General features: G+C 33.4%; 1 long non-coding RNA gene across 1 annotated transcript; it reads left to right on the top strand.

Moving 5' to 3' along the window:
* The first annotated feature begins 13,679 nt into the window (after positions 1-13,679).
* LOC143227041 (uncharacterized) lies at positions 13,680-20,651 on the top strand. The gene is made up of 3 exons (XR_013014838.1): positions 13,680-13,803; positions 18,575-18,779; positions 19,450-20,651. It is a non-coding gene; the product is annotated as an uncharacterized LOC143227041 (long non-coding RNA).
* The last annotated feature ends 601 nt before the right edge of the window (positions 20,652-21,252 follow it).

Raw genomic sequence — 21,252 nt, 5'->3', positions numbered from 1 at the left:
TTCTCCGGTAAATTTTAGTGGATTACCGCTGGATTTCATCGGACATCACACTACAACCTTTATCGACCATTGTAAACCATTAGTGTCTATCGACCCGAGATATACAAGAATCCTCCATCGAGGCAGAGTTTTCCTGACCGACCACACTTATCTCAATGGATCCTGGAATGCTGACATAAATGTCAGGTGTTCCACCCATGAAAGCAAAACTAATTTTGTTTCTGTTTTTCTTTGGAGCGTCCGCTCCTCCATCTACCCAACAGATATTCAGCATTCTTGAAGCAACCACCAAATCTAATCTCCATATGACTGTATCCGATTCACAATTACAGACTTCCTCACACAGTTCATGAAAGTAGTAACTACCGCCAGACTAGTGGATGACCACGTTCTAGCTAATGTCTATTTCTTTCACTTCTTGCACGTTTGAGCCGAACGCCCACCATCATCTATCGCCACTACATTTCTACAAATCCAGCAAGCCTGACTTAAAACCATATCTATCAAAGATATCCAAGCTGCTACACACAGTCTCACCTGCCATTAATACTACTTTATTTGACTTACAGACGATCACGCACGTCAGTCTGCCGACAAAAAACAACAGCATCAAATTCACTCAGACACCACCAATCTCGAAGTTAACAACTACCACGGCCCAGTCCAACACCATACGTATAACGACAGGCAGTGTGACGTCCTATTTGGATAACTAGCGAGCATCCTATCAGTAGACCCAAATCTGGACCGTCAAAAAAGACAAAAACTCCAGACCGTTCACGCGTTCAGTACATGGCCAATAAAATATCCATTCGATCTTCATCTAGCTGTTTCATCGTTCCAGCACCCCCCCAGAAACCATCCGTGTATGACTATGATAACTGATGATGACCATGACACCTTCTCTCTTGCCAGATGATCCATCCAATCCAATTTTAATTTTCTTATTTTGTCCCATAAGATGTATAAAATACTACTTATGTTTTTTAACTTCGCCTTCTCTTTCAGCTACTTTCCAGTATCATATTCTATTCTGGCCATGAAAGTGGGTTATTTTGGGGTACTTCCCCTCCTTAGTAAAATTATCGCCTTGAATCGTTGAATCCTATGTTCTATACCATGCAAAGATACCTTCTAATTTAAAACTTAAATGTAAAGTTAAAGTTAAAACAAAACTAAAAACATTTTTCTAAGCAAATTTTAACCTGACGTTAGTGTTATAATAAATCAGTTTGTTATCTTGTGAGCTATAACCACATAATCCAAAAATTCTTTACAGCCTTGGTATCTTTTGTCTTTCATGGAACCATTACTTACCATTACCGATCATCCAAACCTCCCATCCTTTTGTACTTTCTGTTTAATGTAAACTTAGGCCAACCCCAAGTAATACGATATTTACCACAACCTCATTTATTGTCATCACTCTATCTAAGTAGCACATAACCTTAATTCCATGAGCTGAGCTTAAGATGAATTGATATTTCTGAGCGCCCCTGTTATAAAACCAAATCCTTTGCAGAATGATTTTTGTACTGATTTTGCGACATAAAATGGTGGTATGTTACATCCTCATGAAAATCCTCATGTCCGAAATTTACTTACCACTATAAGATGTTTAAATGCACTACCTGTCTCAAGTGACTTAGGTATATTTGTAGGTTTAAATTAATTTATGTTGAGAAGAAACTTTTGTGGAGATCATATGACTGGAGAATGTGTGAACTGCTCGTCGAGTTGCATATTAACCTTCTCTAATGTTGCATTATTATAGGAACTGATTCAGTCTGCAGCATGTAACTTGTAGAGTCAACGACGCCCTTTAAAAAGAGGTTCATGGAGAAGGAAGAAAATAGAGGATTTCATTTCAATGAGAATATCTTGTTGAAGATAAGTTAGCTAAATCATTTTGTTAAAGGGTGACAGACGAGGCTTCTGAAACTGTTATTGCTATAGCTAGCTGAGGAGATTCCAAGTCAATCGTTTTTTGAGGAGGATTTACAAGTATCGAAAAAATTTGATGTTGCCAAGTTTCAAGTTTTTCTTTTGTGACAATACATACACTACCGATATTTGCAAAAGCAGTATTGTGGTATGTCCTGACATTCCTCGCTTTGTTTCTATGGAGGTTCAATGACTGACTTGCCAAGCTGGTTTCAATATTTATGCTGATGTTCGGAGGATGAGACAGTAGAACCAATAATATGTGTATCAGAGTAACATGAGTAGAAGCAAATGCATCACCGGCATAGCATATGAGGATATGTAGCTCAGTCAATGGATGTATTTTTGCTTTAGATCATCAAAGGCTAATAAAACAACCTCGCCACCCTCTTTAAAACTGCATCTTCGCGTGGCCGTTTGAGAAGAGGCCTCTTTTGACAATAATCTTTTGTTGTTTATTTTCACAGGTTGAATCCTGTATTAGTGTATCTTTTATTTTTAACTTATATCGGAAATCGTAACACCTCTATGTAGTCTACCCAATCTCCTGAATTTGATCTCTTCGACTCGCAGCCTGTATGTTAATACAAAAATTGCTCCTTTAATATTCAATGTTTCCCAGGAGAAAGATGAACTAGTGTTTAAAGGAAACAAGAATATAACTGGGTATTTAGTGGTATTTTATAATAAATTAATTAACAGTACAATTAATCGATTACATATGATTAATTACAAACGTACAGTGCTTATTCTCTCTTATATTTTAAATTTTCAATTGACGTTATGTTAAACTTGAACTATTTGGATTACTTTAGGTTATCTAGTCAGTATTGATTAATCTGAAATATTATATCATTATAGCGGTATATTTTCTTTTGTGATAAAAATACTGAAAATTTGGTTATTGTGTTACACAGCTATATTTTTAAAATGTTTACGCGTATCATCTCATCACTGTGGAAATAAAACACGACAGCTTGAAGAAGCTAAATAGTTTTGTTAATCATTGTATATACTGGTAATAAAGTAATTTAATTACATTTTAAATATAGCTCTAAAAAGTCTTGACATGCCTACTTTGTCCTACTCATAACGAAAGTTTTAAAGTTTTAATGACTAAAGTCTCTACGATTCGCAAAACATAGTTGTTTTTAGCAGTTCAACTGACCTTAAAGTATTGTTATCGAGGTAATACTGCGTGTTCTTGAAATTATTAAAAATATTATTACATTTTGAGTTCTTAAAAAGAATCTAAATATTAATCGCAAGAGAAAAACAATTTTAAGACTAAGGAATTGATATAGAATAAGACGAATATTAGGGATGATATACACTTGTTGCCTTTGATCTTACCACCCCATATATCTTCTGATGATTTTTACTTTAATTTGATGAAACATGTAAATTTACAAGTTTAAATACGTTTCGATAGTGCCTTATCAAATATTACAAATGTTCTAAGATATGCAGAATTTCATTGAATTTTAGAAATCGATAAATGAAAAAACATTGTATCTGATATTTAAAAAAATTATGACCCCTTTAGAAGTGTATTTGATACTCTCACAAGAATGGACGATTTTTATATCATGAGAATAACTAAAACATGGTAAATTGTAGATGATATATAAGTTGTTTTGAAATAGAACGTTTCTGGCTATTTAATAGGAATGGAATAATAAAAAGATAGGAAAAGAGTGACTTTATATGTAAAAGATAAATTATCTCCTGTTGAAATTGAAAATATTAAAGATAATAGTATAAAGATTAAATCCATTACGGTCTGTGTCAGTAGATAAAAAGGGAAAAACTATTTAGTGGGAATTCCTTAGAGACCATCAAGTGATGCTGATGTAATTAGTGAGAATCTCTACAATGCGATTTCGATTTAAGTTGTTAATGAAGTAATACTTCTGGACGATTTTTATTTTAGGCATACATATTGGAAACTGTTAGAGTCAAACCATGAAGACAAATGTTTTGGAATCTTTTCATGATTAGTTTCTTTACCAAATAGTCAAGGAACCTATCAGAAACAATGCTATTTTAGATTTATTGTTAATCTCAAATATAGAAATTATCAAAAGGGTTGGAGCTGGAGAACATCTGGATGCAAATGATAATTGGTTTATTAGGTTCTATATTTTGCTGCAAATGGAGAAAAGGAATAAAAATATTTTGTTTTAAATTTCAAAAAAACATGTTTTAAAGGACACTACAAGAATAATCTGTTGTTAATTGCTCTGATACTTTATGTATCGATACTGAGCAGATGTGGATTATTTGTAAACAATTTTTTCAATGTTTAATTAAACATATTCCTCAGAGAAAGAAAAGGGTAGCAGCAATTAAAAACTAACAAGTTGGTTCAGAAAGAGTTCAAGAGATAAAATAAAAAAAACAGCATAAATGTAAGAAATATAAATTGACTTGTATAACAAGAGATTCACAAGATTATATAAAATAAAAAAACCTGTGAAACAAGAAATTAGAACCTAGAAAAGGATGTGTGATAAAAGACTGGCTGGAAGTTTAAAAAATAACATTAAGGATTACTTTAAGCACATTAAGGGTAAACAAAATATTAGAATACTGTTAAGAAAAATATTTTGTTTTCAAATTTCAAAAAACATGTTTTTAAAGGACACTACAAGAATAATCTGTTGTTAATTGCTCTGATACTTTATGTATCGATACTGAGCAGATGTGGATTATTTGTAAACAATTTTTTCAATGTTTAATTAAACAGATTCCTCAGAGAAAGAAAAGGGTAGCAGCAATTAAAAACTAACAAGTTGGTTCAGAAAGAGTTCAAGAGATAAAATACAAAAACAGCATAAATGTAAGAAATATAAATTGACTTGTATAACAAGAGATTCACAAGATTATATAAAATAAAAAAACCTGTGAAACAAGAAATTAGAACCTAGAAAAGGATGTGTGATAAAAGACTGGCTGGAAGTTTAAAAAATAACATTAAGGATTACTTTAAGCACATTAAGGGTAAACAGAATACTGTTAAGATCCTTCAAGGGTGATACAGGGAGGCTAGTATATGACAATTATAAGATTGCTGGGTTTCTAATTTTTGTTTATTCTTCGATTTTTATTTACGAGTATTTAAGCAGTATTCCACGTTTTGAATAGTTGATAAACGAGGTTGAACTAACTTACTGAATTAATTTTGAACTGGTTAAGAGAAACATTAGAAGATTAAAAAAATGACAAGACTCCTAAATCAAATCACATTCCCCTAATGGTTTTGAGGGAGGTTAAAGATTGGATAGATGGGACATTTACTACTATTTTTTAGTGGTTGAAAAGTGGATAAATGTAAACAAGTGTGAAAAAATGACGGAATTAATTTCGAATCGGTTAAGAACAAATTTAGAAGATTAAAGAAATGATAAGACTCCTAAATCATTTCCATAATGGTTTTAAAGTGGGTTAACATTGAATATGCGAATCATTTACTACTATTTTTTTTTATCAGTTCTTAAATAGTTTGCAGCAACCAGAAGAATGGAAGTTAGTTAAGGTTAGTTCTGTTTTCAGGAGAGATAATAAACATTGTCTCAATAAATGTAGACCTATTAGTTTTACATCGGTTATGGGAAAATTTGTAAATTCTGTTAAAAAATGCTTTGGAAAGTCATTTAACAAAGTTTAGAATTTTATTGGATAGTGAACATAGTTTCACTAAGGAAAATCTTACTTTACAATACAAATCGTTTAATATTCTTTAAAAAAGTTATTGCTTATATAGATGAGGGTAAAGGTGTAGATTTGGTGTATCTGGATTTTTTAGAAAGCATTTTAAAGTGCCACATAAAAGACTTGTGAAGAAACTTATCTCTGTAGGTGTGAGAAATAACCAAGTGAACTTATCTTTAATTTCTTGTCATCACGAATAAAGAGGTATTACATGCTGTTGGAAGACAAATATGGATTATCTTTAGATAAAGATAAAATTACCCTCTAAAATTAAAACCACTAGGAGATCCACTAGTTAAAGGTAAAATTTTAAGGTAAACAATCTGTTCAAACAAGGCCAATTTAGTTATTCGGTCACATTTCTGAAGAACAGTTACACACAAAAACATGGCGTCTTTTAGGAATAGCTTAAGTGATAGCAAAAATTTAAAATACTGTATTATATAGTTCTACATAAAGCACAGAGTTACAATGCTGAAAGAAGTTTCATAACCTACAATTAATACAGGAAATATTTATAGTTATAAAAAGTGTCTTCTTTATCATTATATTATCATAATTCTCACCTCATCTTTTTATTGTAAAAGAATTACACTTAATATTAAAACTAATTTAATACGTATCTATTATCTCCACCTGAAATATCCATCTTAAAATGAGCACATGACATAAATCACACCAATCAGAAAACTTTTACTTGATGCCACCATATAATTCTGGGACAGCAGGCTACATCTTAGAAAACCACTGATACATTCTAATAATTAACACGTTTATTCTACAGGTAACTACTAAGATGACTAAAAATAATCTACAGCAGAAAACTTAGTTGGTAAGAACGAACTGAGAGGTTTAATGAAGAACTGAAGAGAAAAAGTGAAATATATAATAATACATACACAAATAGTTACCCTTCCCCTCCTGTACTTAGGCAATAAACAGGGGGAGGTTGAGGAGAGAGACAATAATGTAACCAGTGATGATAATGTCAGAGTATTACAAAGTATCATCAAAAGGGCAGGCAATAGGGGAGGAGTAGGGGTGATGACGTCCACAAAATGTCACTAGAGAGCATGCAGTAAAGGAGATGCAGCGACGTTAATATCACCAAAGAGTATTTTGTCATAGTTCAACGAAGTGCCAGCAAAGGGAGAGTAATTGGAGAGGGTTAGAGAAGATGATGTACCAGTTACACAAATGGAACGACAATCATAATGAGATCATCATCCATATCTCAAAATGTAATCAATGACTAGATTTATTTATGCTCAATAACCTCCTTAATTAATTAGTTCTATATTTAATCATACTTTTACATTTCCTGACCTTTTATACGTAAATAAATTAAAGTCCTGAAAAGGAAGTTTATTTAACATACAAACTTAAGACAATAATATTGTTTCACTAGTTTGTCCTTATTTGCATAATTGTTCTCGACAATATATTTCAGTTTGTTGTTTTTATGGTAATGGACAGGAAAATACACAGACGAGTTTTATTCAACATACTGATTATAGTTTTTTTTTCTATATTCAAGTACATTTTTTACAGTTGCTTTATATACTTTTCACCCTGAAAACGACAATTTACATTTTCCTATAAGTTAAAATAATGTTTCACTTTATAAGTGAAACATATATACAGGTATATTATATAACATATATTTTATTGACGACGAATACATTTTGACGAAGTTAAATAAGCAAAATCACGAGGAAGGACTGTGTTAAAAACAACAAATAATCTGATTAATTATATTAGTTTGATATAATTTAAAAACAAACAGAAACAAAAGTAAATTAAGCAAGAAACGCTACACTAATTAAAGAGATCCCAGGATACAAACTATAGTGTAGGATTACAAAATGTACCCAAGTTTTAGGAGGTGACTGAAGAAATAAGGCCCACATTGCAGTGGGGATATACCGTCTATCAGTCTTAGCCTCCATTTTCCAGTCTCACATAAAAAATAGAAGAGTATCAATAGGTATAGAAATAGAAATTAGGAGAATGAGATGTGGGTGCTCAAGCCCACAACATTCCATCATGAATATTATCATTCACTGCCCGCATACAGTTGTGGGAATGTGGCTGCTCTCCCAACTCAAAAAGAAAACAAATAACTGAAATAAAAATAAGAAAATAAGGTACCACTATATGGGGGTAAATAAACTGAAAATTTACCTTTTGAATTTAGCATTCCAACCCCCAATATGGTAGAAAGGCACTAACTGACAGCACAACAAACAAACTATACCAGCATGAAGCATCCCATCTATTAAAACAGCTAGTATAGCTCCCAACCATTACCCATTCACCAAGTCTAATGTGATTATTATGTTCTAAACAAGTATTTATATGCGACAAGATGTACATCCGTGTAAAGTAGTGCCAAGTTGATAAATGACCTTATTCATAAATAAACATAATTAGAAATTTTAAGTAAAATTTCTCTAATTTTTGCTTCTTATACTTATCTAATAAATTCTTATATTTGTTGCAGAATAGTTTAATAATTTTATTTAAAGTTTCTTTATTAATTATTAAATCCATTAACTATTTCTACTTGGTGGACTCAGCAGATAGCTCAATGTGGCTTTGCTATAAGAAAACACACACACATTAACTATTAACTTTTGTATTAGTATTTCAACATTACTGATAAAATCTTGGAATTTATTACAAATTTTACAGTATCCGAATAACTGCGAAGTTATGATGCTTATAACATTAGTATTAAAAGAGGTTAAACCACAAATCGGAATTCAATTTTTTAATCAAAAATATTTACTTTGATACCCTTATCAATTGTTTTAATTTCTAAATCTGAATAATGTATTTCTGTATTACATTTTGAAGCATTCTCAATCTATATTCTGCTGAATAAATAGTGTTAATAACATTATTTATTTCAGAATTAATTATACTAATTAAATAACCTATATATCTGTAAGTTAAGGTAAAAATATCTGGATTTGTGTAGTTTTAAATAAATATATTCTCATTATAGTAAAGATATAAATTTGTTATACAAGTAGAGTAGTTAGCTTCCATTGGAACTCATATTTGCTTATTTTTATTTCATTTAATTTTTTTCTTCTTTACTTGGGAGAGCAGTCACCTTCCCTGTCTTCAGGCAGTGAAGGGTGACATAGATGTGGGATGTTATGGAATAGAACACTCACATCTCGCTCTCCTAATCAGTATTTCTATTTCTATTACTACTTTTTTATTTCTTATGTGACACTGACAAATGGAGGTTAAGACTGATAGACGATGTATCCCCACTGCAATCTGGGTCCTACTTCCGCAGTCACCTCTAAAACATAGGGTAATTTTGTAATCCCAAATTACAGCTTGTACCCTGGGATCTTTTCAACAATGAAAAGTTTTTTGTTTAATTTCTTTTTATTGTTTTTTTAAGTTATGACAAATTTATGTAAACCGTCTAACATTAAAACACTGTTGGTTAGAAGGTAGTCAAACATATACAATGGCGTGAGCACTGAAATCGAGACAGGTGTTTGTTAGTAGGTCGTCACGTGGTTGCACATATAGTGTGGTTTGTTTCAAAATAACAGTCAAAAAAAGTTTTTGCCTTTTGTTCATTAGTGACATTGAAGAAACATTACGTGTTCGTGTCTACGTAATTCAAAACTTTGTGTATATTTAAACTTAGTAGCTTCCAAATACACAATTATTCTACTTTATAGAGAGATCATAAGTTGCAAAACAGTAGTTTGTGATTATCTTATACAAAACTCATATTTTATTATAGTCCAATATATTATCATATAAATAAAATTAAAAAGTATTATGCTCAACAAAAACTTCAGGTATTATAAGCTTCATAATCTACAAATTACTATCACCTCTAGTGACACATCTGCAGACTATACCGCTAGAAAGTTGGGTCCAATACCCTTGATTGGCATTCCACAAATAGCTATGTGCTTAATAAACGACAATAACTATAAATTACTGAATTAGCTTTCATACAAATTATCTCTATTACGACTTAATATTTAAGATTGAATATTGTCTATAGATGATAATGTAAATTTCTTGCATTTTAAAACTTTCAGTCAAAAGTTCAATTTAATTATGTCATGTTATCAATTTCCATAGACTAAGAAAATATAATTACTGGATACAAAACTATGTTACAGTAACAATAAAATTAATGTATCAGAGGAACAGTCACAGTACGGGCCACTTAGAGACAGGACAAAGGTCAATTCTGAGTTAACCATGCATATTTCACAATACACAGTCAAATATCGGTTGCTCCTCCACAAATAAATGGCAGTCAAATCAGTTTACATTCACTTTGAATTCAACATTCATGTGATAACTATGCCTTATAATTCTGCTTATAATAAGATAGACGGCTCATTTGATGCAAGTATATATATGACTTTTGAATTAATTAATTAATTAATCAAAACGAGCACTGTTATGAATCAGTTTGGTATTGATCACTTGTATTTATATTTGTGTTGCACATGGTCCAATTATCACTCAACTGTGACAATCTAAATGAATTACAGTTTGTTTATTTGTTTGTTTTAGAATTTCGCACAAAGCTACTCGAGGGCTATCTGTGCTAGCCGTCCCTAATGTAGGAGTTTAAGACTAGAGGGAAGGCAGCTACCCACCGCCAACTCTTGGGTTACTCTTTTACCAACGAATAGTGGGATTGACCGTCACATTATAACGCCCCCACGGCTGGAAGGGCGAGCATGTTTGGCGCGACCGGGATGCGAACCCGCGACCCTCAGATTACGACTCGCACTCCTTAACACGCTTGGCCATGCCGGGCCTATGAATTACAGAGAGAGATGCGGGTCTCGAATTGAGTAGAATTTACTTCCGTCGGTGGATTTTAACTGTTGAAGAGACTGAAAAATTAGAGGTTCTGAATGCTATAAGTTGATTTCATATCATATATATGGATTAATATGATTTTTTTTACACTTATATACAGTATGATGTCGTTTACTTCATCTTCTTCTTTTTACAAACACTCAGCGGTGAAGGTACGCACTCTTACCAAGGGGTCAAAACGCTTGCCATGTAAAACTGTTTGTTTGTATTTCGCGCAAAGCTTCACGAGGGCTATCTGTGCTAGCCGTTCTTAATTTAGCAGTGTAAGACTAGAGGGAAGGCAGCTAATCATCACAACCCACCGTCAACTCTTGAGCTACTCTTTTACCAACGAATAGTGGGATTGACCGCCATATTATAACGCCCCTATGGCTAAAAGAGCGAGCGTGTCTGATGCAATGGAGATTGGAACCTTCGACCCTCAGATTACGGATCAAGCGTCCTAATCATCTGACCATGCTGGGCTGCCTGGTAAAAAAAAGGAGAGATACGTTTTCAATGCTTATGCATAATTCACAAAACTGAATTTACTTTTCGTAACAAAATTATAGTTATTAATACGATTTTTTTTAGTCTTTTACGGGTTTCTGATAAACACCCCTGCAAAAAATACGGAATTGTATTGTTATAAAGTCAGCGATTAAAAGAAATAAAAAAGTATAATACACCTGCTACAACATACAACGTATAATGTAGTCCCAAGTTATTTGGACTCACAAGTATTATACAGACTTTTAATTAGAATATTCAATTCATAGTAAACGGAACAACCAATAATTTAAGTAACAAAGATAGAGTTATGGTATATGGTTATTAAAATCATTTAGATAAACCATTTTTTTTTTCAAAAATAAGGTTCTATTTCTTTTTATTTTAACTAGTATCAAAAAAGTCATTCAAATTAAAAAGGCATATCTTTACATGAGCTATGAATATCTTATTTAATCGTTATTACTAACTAATAATTTATTTATAATATAAACTGACTACTTGAGCGTTCTTCTGTTCATTTTTACCATAAGTAGCATTTATAATGCTCACTACTTCACTTTATGATTTCGGATACTATGAATACAATTCTAATAAATTATTCACATATATAAAAGTATATATTTTAAAGAAAGTTAATAGTTTGCTTTTTGTCAATTTTGCGCAAAACTACACGAGGGCTATCTGCGATAGCCGTCCCTAATTTAGCAGCGTGAGACAAGAGGGAAAGCAGCTAGCCAACTCTTGAGCTACTTTTTTTACCAACAAATAGTGAGATAAACCGAACATTATAATGCCCTGACGACTGAAAGAGCGGGAATGTCTGGTGAAATAAAGATTCGAACCCCCACACCTCAGATTACAAGTCGAGTTCCTTAACCACATGGCCATGCCAAGCCTAAAAAAAAATTAATACTGATAAAGTTAAGAAAATGAAATGAAGAGAAAATACTGCGATGAAAACAGCAAATCCAAACATCTGATTAATTGTATTTGTTTTTATAACCTAAAAATAAGCCGTAACAAAAAAATATTAAAAAACAAAGAAACTCTGCAATAATTAAAAATATCCTAGGGTACAATCTGTAATGTGGGATATAAAATCTACCCTAGGTTTTGGAGCTGGCTACATGTTTTCCACCTCCTGGAATCTTATCACTTAGCGCAACCTTTTTTATTTACACTGGACCAACATGTATATTTATTTTATTTTTCATGTTGCCTCATGTGGTTCCACAACATTGTTTCACGTGTTGCCCTTACACTGTTGCAGTTTGAATTTGAATGAACATATAGCTCTGTGTACCGACATTGAGATTATCAGATTCGAAATGTTTGGTTAAAATAAAATTATATTGAAAAAATTCATCTGAGATTTTTATTTATTTTGACTAGTAACTTATTTCGTAAAATATCTATTCACCTATCTATGCGTTTTATTTGGCCCGGCATGGCCTAGCGCGTAAGGCGTGCGACTCGTAATTCGCGGGTTCGCGCCCGCGTCGCACTAAACATGCTCACCCTCCCAGCCGTGGGGGTGTATAATGTGCCGGTCAATCCCACTATTCGTTGGTAAAGGAGTAGCCCAAGAGTTGGCGGTGGATGGTGATGACTAGCTGCCTTCCCTCTAGTCTTACACTGCTAAATTAGGGACGGCTAGCACAGATAGCCCTCGAGTAGCTTTCTGCGAAATTTCCAAACAAACAAACTTCAACTCTTTCTGAGCCAATTTGTTCTTTTTTACCTCCAGCTACCCTTTCTTTCTCTAAGGAATATATTTAACATGAATATTAAAAAAATTATGTTTAAAAATTTTCCACATCTGCTCAGTATCGCTACAGTATCAGTATCTGAGCAATTAACAACAGATTATTCTTGTTGCGCCCTTTCAAAACATATTTTTCTAAAATTTGTAACCAAAATATTTTTATTCTTTATCTCTATTTGCAGGAAAACATTGAACCTAATAAACCAATTATCATTTGCATCCAGATGTTCTCCAGCTCCAACACTCTTGGTGTTTATTTGTTTGTTTTTTGAAATTTCGCACAAAGCTACTCGAGGGCTATCTATGCCAGCCGTCTCTAATCCAGCAATGTAAGACTAGAGGGAAGGCAGCTAGTCATCACCACCCACCGCCAACTCTTGGGCTACCCTTTTTACCAACGAATAGGGCAAGCATGTTTTGCGAAATTCCAAAACAAACAAGCGTTTTATTTTGTATTTGAATGATAAATGGCTGACATTGCTGTCGCCATGGTTTCACAAATGACGGCGGAGGGCGGTAGCTTCCCATTGATTTGTTTGTTTGTGAGTTTGTTGTTAAGTGCAAAGTTATAAAACAGGATATTTGTGCCTTGCCCGTCAGGGGCATCGAAACCCGGTTTCTAGCAGTATATTTCTGCAGACATACCACTTGCCACTGGAAGCACTGCCATTTCTAGCAACCCCAGTATATGAGATATAATATTTTACGATTTTTAATTTTCTGCATCGTGGCTTCAATTGTCTGACAGTGTTAGTTTTCTCCTACAAAACTCTTTAGTCCTTAGGTATCTCCAGTAAAAAAATAAAAATAAAGTAATAAAATATTTTTATTGATGCAACCAACTGCCGTTAGGCGTATAAACATTTGTTTGATTTACTTATGCCTAACTTTCAGAGCTAAGGTGTGGATTGATGACACCCGCCTGACTCTATGATAGTATATTTAGATTAACTGTTTAGAAATATTTAAGTTCATAGAGGTTGAAAACCGAAAATAAGCTGGTAAGTTTTGCAATTTCTTTCACTTTATATCGAACACATATTTCGTAATACCTAAACTGATACAGGTGAAAGTAAACGACATAACCACAAATATGATAACAGAATTTGAGTGCTTAAGATGACGTCAAAATTAACGAAAATGCCACACTTTGTGAGAAAACAAAGTAAACAAAAACATACTTTTCTCCAAACATATTCGTTAAATATGTAGATAAACACTGCTATTTAAAAGGTTGTCATAAGAGCAAATTTGGTAAATATTAAAGTTGTGATAAAGAAATCCTGTTAGTATAATCCTATATTCCAGAAAGTAAACTTGAAGAGTATTAATATTAATTAATTAGAAATATGCATTCTCTTAAAGTTTGGTTACTTATAATTGTAGACTCGTGTAAGTTCTATCGTAAGTGAGAACCACCTTTCAGCAAAACAACTGATGTATAATTAAGTTTCTTCGTTTACTGTTATTAATTTCAAAGCTATACAATGTGCTGGTTGTGCTGTGCCAATCACGGGTATCGTTAAACAATTATGAAGCAAGTCCAATATTTTGCCGTTCACTCACTGGAGGAAATAATATTAAGGAAATGTGTCTTGTAGGAACAATTCCATAAACTGCCGGAATTTTTATTCTATGCTATTCTAGCGAAACCACAACCAAGGGAACGGGCTTGGAGAAATCAAGCTGTGTGATGTTGTGATGAGAAATGACCATACTTACGTGTATGTTTATATATATATATATAAATATAGGCCCGGCATGGCCAGGTAGGTTAAGGCGTTCGATTCGTAATCTGAGGGTCGCTGATTCGAATCCCCGTCGCACTAAACATGCTTGCCCTTTCAGCCGTAGGGGCGTTATAATGTGACTCTCAATCCCACTATTCGTTGGTAAAAGAGTAGCCCAAGAGTTGGCGGTGGGTGGTGATGACTAGTTACCTTCCCTCTAGTCTTACATTGCTAAATTAGGGACGGCTAACGCATATAGCCCTCGAGTAGCTTTGCGCGGAATTAAAAACAAACAAACACACAATATAAATGTATGTTACGAATTATTTCCATATTCTATTTCCATTCATCATTACAAGCCTGTCTCCATCATCCACTCTTTTGTGTGCACTTTCATTAAGGTCCTTTCTGCTCATGGAAGGCAATAAAGACTTCCAGTTCAATTTTGGTCTCTTGAATTAAGACTAAAGACGAAATAGCGCCAATGTACGGATTACTTATAGATTCATCTTTACATGCGGAAAAATATAGGCTCTCTTTAGATTTCCATTATATTTAATTCTTACTTAACACTGAATTTGCAACTATCAGGTTAAAGACTATAATAGATGTGGTTTATCTGAACAATGGCGATTTCATAGAGAGTACGTTTAATTTTGTACTGTGTCGAATGGTGATGAATAAATTAGGGATAATGACAAGCTAAGATAAAAATGTATCACACCAGGGGGAAATTCAGGATTTTTAAAATATTACCTTGTATAAATAAAACTTAAGATATATACTAATAAAATATGGATTACTAGCTAAGATTTTACAGTATTTCCCCATCGCACCAAACATGCTCACCCTATCAGCCGTAGGGGCATTATAATACGATGGTCAATCCCATTATTTGTTGGTAAAATAGTTGTCCAATAGTTAGCGGCTGGTGGTGATGACTAGCTGCCTTCCCTCTAGTCTTACACTGCTAAATTAGGGACGGCTAGCACAGATAGCCCTCGAGTAGCTTTGTGCGAAATTCAAAAAACAAACAACCAAACAAATAGGCTAGGTGATTCCACACTTGATCTTTACATTAGGCTTATTATAACAACACAAAGTACACTTACAAGTTATCACAGCACCACCGTCACTAAAATTGTAGTGGGCAGACAGCAATTGAATTACTCTATTTGAAAAATATAATTTGGGTTTTATGTCTCTTATTCTTTCGAGAAACAAAGCATGACGTAATATACACTGGCTTTTATATGGGTCAGATTCACAAAAGGAGTTGCATATTCTTAAGAGTTGCACTCTGTTAATGAACTACAATACGCTACATTTTAAGATGCAGCTCACACAGAATGGAAACCCATTTCAGCTGAAGTATCGTCAGTCCAGACGTCTTCTCAACTCTTTCGCAGACTGTATGAACAGCAGAAATGCAGTATTTTAAAATATTTCATGAGAACAGTAAATGAACAAGAGACCAATACGTTGGAATTAGTGACGATAATCGATAGTTTTATTATTAAACGCTATTGATCCAACTATACTAAACCTAAAAGAATGAGACAACAGATACGTTGTTACCGAATTAAATAACTTTAAAGATGATGAAAATATTACTGGCCAGCAATTGTATAACATGGAAAAACAGCATAAAGTGATAAAAGTCACCATTATCGAAGCTATTCAGTCTTCTAAAAAAAATGTACCAAAACATTTTTGATAGATAGTCTTGGCGGCGCTGAAAATACGTTTGTTTAAAAATATATACCTCGTCTGCTGTGAGGTTGAAGAGTATTTTGTATTTGTTACAGTAGAAATTACCGATCGATATACGAACAAACAAGACAATTTATAATAATAATTATTCACAAATGTATTCAATCACAATAAGAATAGTTTTACATAGACAATATTTATACAATTATTAATCTAACAATATTTGCAGAATTATGAAGCAATATTGACACAATCATGAAAATGTTAAAAATTAACCTATTTGGACAGAGTCAAGAATTTCTTTTTAACAAGTTAAATTTCACCGTCAAATATAATTTCACTTTTTTTTTTCTTTTAACCGTCGTGATTTTCTTAAACCTCGAGATGATGACTTTCAACGGTCAGTTAAGATTTTGCAGGCAGTACCACCATTACATCATCTTTAGTGTCATATATATACTATTGCATTACTCTAGAAACGTTTAATCTGTAAAAACTTCCGTACACGAACATTATCCCATCGTTCCTGGAAAGCTCGATTCTAGTAAGTTCACTGATCTCCGATCTATGTTTCAAAAGGTTTCGGTACTTTATAGATTTCTAGGCCTAAATTATTTGGCCTAGCGTTCCCAAATATTCTATAATGGTTCTATAGTTCAGGAATATTCGATGAGAATCAATAACTAATTATTCTAAGGATTCTGACCAGGTTTATCTGGCTTTTATATTCTGACCAGGTTTGTTTGGCTTTTATATTCTGACCAGGTATTAATTTCAGTATTAAAAACAGTAAGATGTATGCATACTCATTAGGATGTTATTTTATTCTTAACACGACTATTATAACAATATTATTGTAGCATGTAGTGATAATTTGTATTATTGTGGCAATATTATGTTGATACTACTTAAATGATAAAACTGTAGTTAATCACTTTAAACATGTTAAACTTAACTAAATTTCACCTTAAAAAGTTTTTTAAGCAACATGGCACATTTGGCTATCTATTGTATCCATTGTGGGTAATCGAACCCTGGATCTTAGCGTTGTAAATACATAAACTCATCACTATTTCACTGGGGGACAACTTCAAAAGTTAAAGCCCAAAGTGTAAAGGCGAATGTAAAATCATCTTTTGGAATGAGTATCCATCGACTCTCCTTTGGCATAACAGTGCATCGACCATCTCCAATGACGTAGTGAACAGAGAAACACCATTGTGAAAATATTAGCACAGCATTTTGGCAGTTTTTCTTTATTGTTTGTCCTTACACCCGTACGTCTTTACTGTAATTGAGAACTGTTGTCATTACCGTTGTGGCGATATTTTCGAATATTGAAGCTTTGTTACAATACGACAAAAATAATGTTTACATATTTAGATATACATGGTTGCACGTAATCTAAAACTAGCTAACTTATGGTTTTCGCACAATAAACCAGTGGACAACATCTTCAAAAAAATGTCAGTTTTAATTCCATTAACAACGCAATAAATATTGTATTTTTGTTGTAGTAAAACTACTAATATTTTATAAACTACTCTGTACAATAAACCAAATCTGATGAAATTAGAATATATATCTCCCAAATGATTTATCAAATTTAACTAGGATTCATCTATTACAGAGCAAAGATAAAAAATACCAAGTGAGGAAAAACGTTTAGAGCCGTTATTAAGAATTATATGTAGTTTTACGAATAAGTCGTTCTAGTGATATTAATATGCTGTGTATTTACCAACTATAGACGTATCATAAACAAAAAAAACTTCCTTATTTTAATAAAACAGGTATTTTACTTAATACTAGATGGAGTACCTGACCCCTGGTGAAACCGTAATTTTACATGTATCTCCACATTAACAAAAAAAAAAAAAAATCCATGCCAAATTTGGTGAAGGTTCATTAACAGGGGGTGAAGTAGCAGTAAAAAAACCCACAAACAAACAAAAACTTAAAATCTTAATGTTCCCTGCGTGGACCTAATGAACCATTTTCCGTGAGGATCCATCGGCACTCAGTGAAGTAGATACGTGGACGTATCACAGACATTACTATTATATTTATATAGATTAATTTGAATATTATATTTTTAAACACTGTTAGAGAAAGCTAACTGAAAAATCAAATGAACAGTTTGATATAACGAGTCAGAAGTTACTGACGGCAAGTATGTTGATTTAATTGGAGTGACTGGCTGGTTGTTTCATAGAACAAAACGCAGTAACTCATCAAATCAGCACGTCGTTGAACTTTATCTATAGAATGTTTCAGTCTTTTATTATTCGTTTGTTATGATATAAATATTCATTCTTTTTTCTTAAAGTTGAGTTTGGAACTACTGGGACGGTTGGAACAGAAAGACTTGCGAACGAAATGCCCTCTTGGAAGCTGTTTGCTATTTTGCTTACCTCGACAATAGTTATTTGGCAAATTATCCTTCATACAACTAAGGTACGAAACTGTCAAAAGTTACCTAGTTGATGTTAAATCCAACAACTTGTCCAGTGATCTTGTTACTGTTAATTCAGGTAAGATGTATTTGCTATACATGTTTCTATGAAATATTAACATTCAGACTTGTTTTTCAATTTAACTAGTTAATTTACACCATTTTATTTCATAAAACTAGCATTATTCTTGGCGTTGTTAAGTATAACTTAATAAATTTAACTTACAACAAGTTTCCTTGCAAGACAACAGTTAGTCTAAGGACATACGGTGCCAAAATACAGGGCTCGATTCTCCGATAGCCTTATGTGGCTTTGTTATCTAACTTACAATGAGATGTTCTCCCATTTGAAGCAGCAGTTTGTCGTATATTAAAAATATAATTAATAACTGAATACTCCAACAGTAATTTAAGTAGTTAACTAACGTAACATAAGTGAAAAAAAAGTGTAAGACCCGTGAAATTGATTTATTCACATCTGCATAAAAATTCCCGAATTACGTATTGTTTTGATTAACGTGAAGATGTTCCTCCAGCGACATGGCTTTACAACGATTTAAAATCTCTTGTCAGATCTTCGTGTGTGTTACAAATGCTAATTGCGTCTTAAACTGAGTATTTGTAACACACATGAAGGTCTAACAAGAGATTTTAAGAAACTGACAATTCATAATTTTTTGTTACTGGGTAGTTGCAGTTTACTTTTCACTATTATTTTAAGTATTTGAGGTTTTTGTTCTTTCTTACAGATGTCAATAGACCACCACTTACAATAATTAAAAGCAGAGGTCGCCTAGGAAACCAAATGGGAATATTTGCAACACTATATGGTTTATCACGTCTTAACAACAGAAAGCCCGTACTCCAAATCATACGGCCCGGCATGGCCAAGCGCGTAAGGCGTGCGACTCGTAATCCGAGGGTCGCGGGTTCGCGCCCGCGTCGCGCTAAACATGCTCACCCTCCCAGCCGTGGGGGTGTATAATGTGCCGGTCAATCCCACTATTCGTTGGTAAAAGAGTAGCCCAAGAGTTGGCGGTGGGTGGTGATGACTAGCTGCCTTCCCTCTAGTCTTACACTGCTAAATTAGGGACGGCTAGCACAGATAGTCCTCGAGTAGCTTTGTGCGAAATTCCCAAACAAAAACAAACCAAATCATACTGCCCGTCAATTGCGTACGTTTTTCAAAATCACCGTAGAAATAAGTACTGAGCTATTAGAAACGTACAAAAGCCTTCCTTACTACAACATAGGTAGGCATATACGTTCAAGTGATGTAGCAATACCGAAGGATGCCGTGATTTTGAGAGGAAACCAGTATGCGGTTTCACCAACATTTTATGATTTTGTCAGATTCGAGATAAAACAGCAGTTCAGATTCGTCGATCCAAAAGACCAGCATGCAGAGGCGGTGTTACGTAATATACAGTACACGAGGTCTGTTGATACTTTTGTTGTAATTCATGTGAGAAGAACAGATATGATAAATTATTTATTACAACGAAATGGTGTCATACCAGGAAATGAATTCTTCAAGAAGGCTATGACTAACTTTCTATCAAAATACCGAAACGTAATTTTCGTGGTGATAAGCGATGACCGGAAATGGTGCCAAACTAACTTGAAACAGACAAATGTTGTTATCGTTCCTAAATTCCCATATCCAGCCCACGATATGGCAGTACTGTCCAAAATGTAATCACAGCATTATTACCAAAGGTACGTTTAGCGTCTGGGCTGGCTACTTAGCCGGTGGAGAGACAATTTATTTTCAACCTTTTTCCACCTGATCACCCATACCTGAAATTAAATCCTTATGAAAAGAATTATGTACTAGAATGGATTGGTATGTCTTAACCTGTGCTGGGATTGATTGGTATGATTAGATCTTTATTATATCATACTAACTGGACGATTTATTATCTATATACAGATCTTTGGGATATTTATGTCAGCACACAGTGTGTTTCGGTGTTACGATACACTGATACGTGTTTGTTCTTTATTATATCACACTAATTAGACAATTTATTATCTACCTATAAAGAGCTTTAGGGTATTTAGATTAGTACTTAAGGTAATTTCTGAAAAGTAGGACAATGTTTCGAAGAAATGGAAAATGAATCTCTACAAAGAACATATTGCCTGAGAAGATTTCTCTACAACGCACATATTGCTTATGATTTTCAGTTACATGATTTTTAGTGTACTTTATTAAAATATTTTTGTTCGCAAATGTTTAAACACATTTTATTATTTTGTATCTTGAGCTTTATTTGAGACACATCCACACTTTCAAACTCACTCTATACGTTTAGACGTTTTTAGCACAATATCAGAGAATGGTATACCGAACATATTACACACTTCCTATATCTTCTGTTCAGTCTATTTACACACTGTTCCATGACTTCATGTCCACCACTTGGATAGCGGTAAGTCTTCGGATTTACAACGCTTAAATCAGGGGTTTGGCCCCTCTCGATGGGCACAACAGACAGTCCGATGTGACTTTGCCAGAAGGAAAGCACACGCGCCCATTAAGCCATCGT

This window comes from Tachypleus tridentatus, chromosome 9 (genome assembly GCF_004210375.1).
Source record: "Tachypleus tridentatus isolate NWPU-2018 chromosome 9, ASM421037v1, whole genome shotgun sequence".
Taxonomy (NCBI): Eukaryota; Metazoa; Arthropoda; class Merostomata; order Xiphosura; family Limulidae; genus Tachypleus; species Tachypleus tridentatus.
This window is presented reverse-complemented; position numbering and strand designations above follow the sequence as displayed.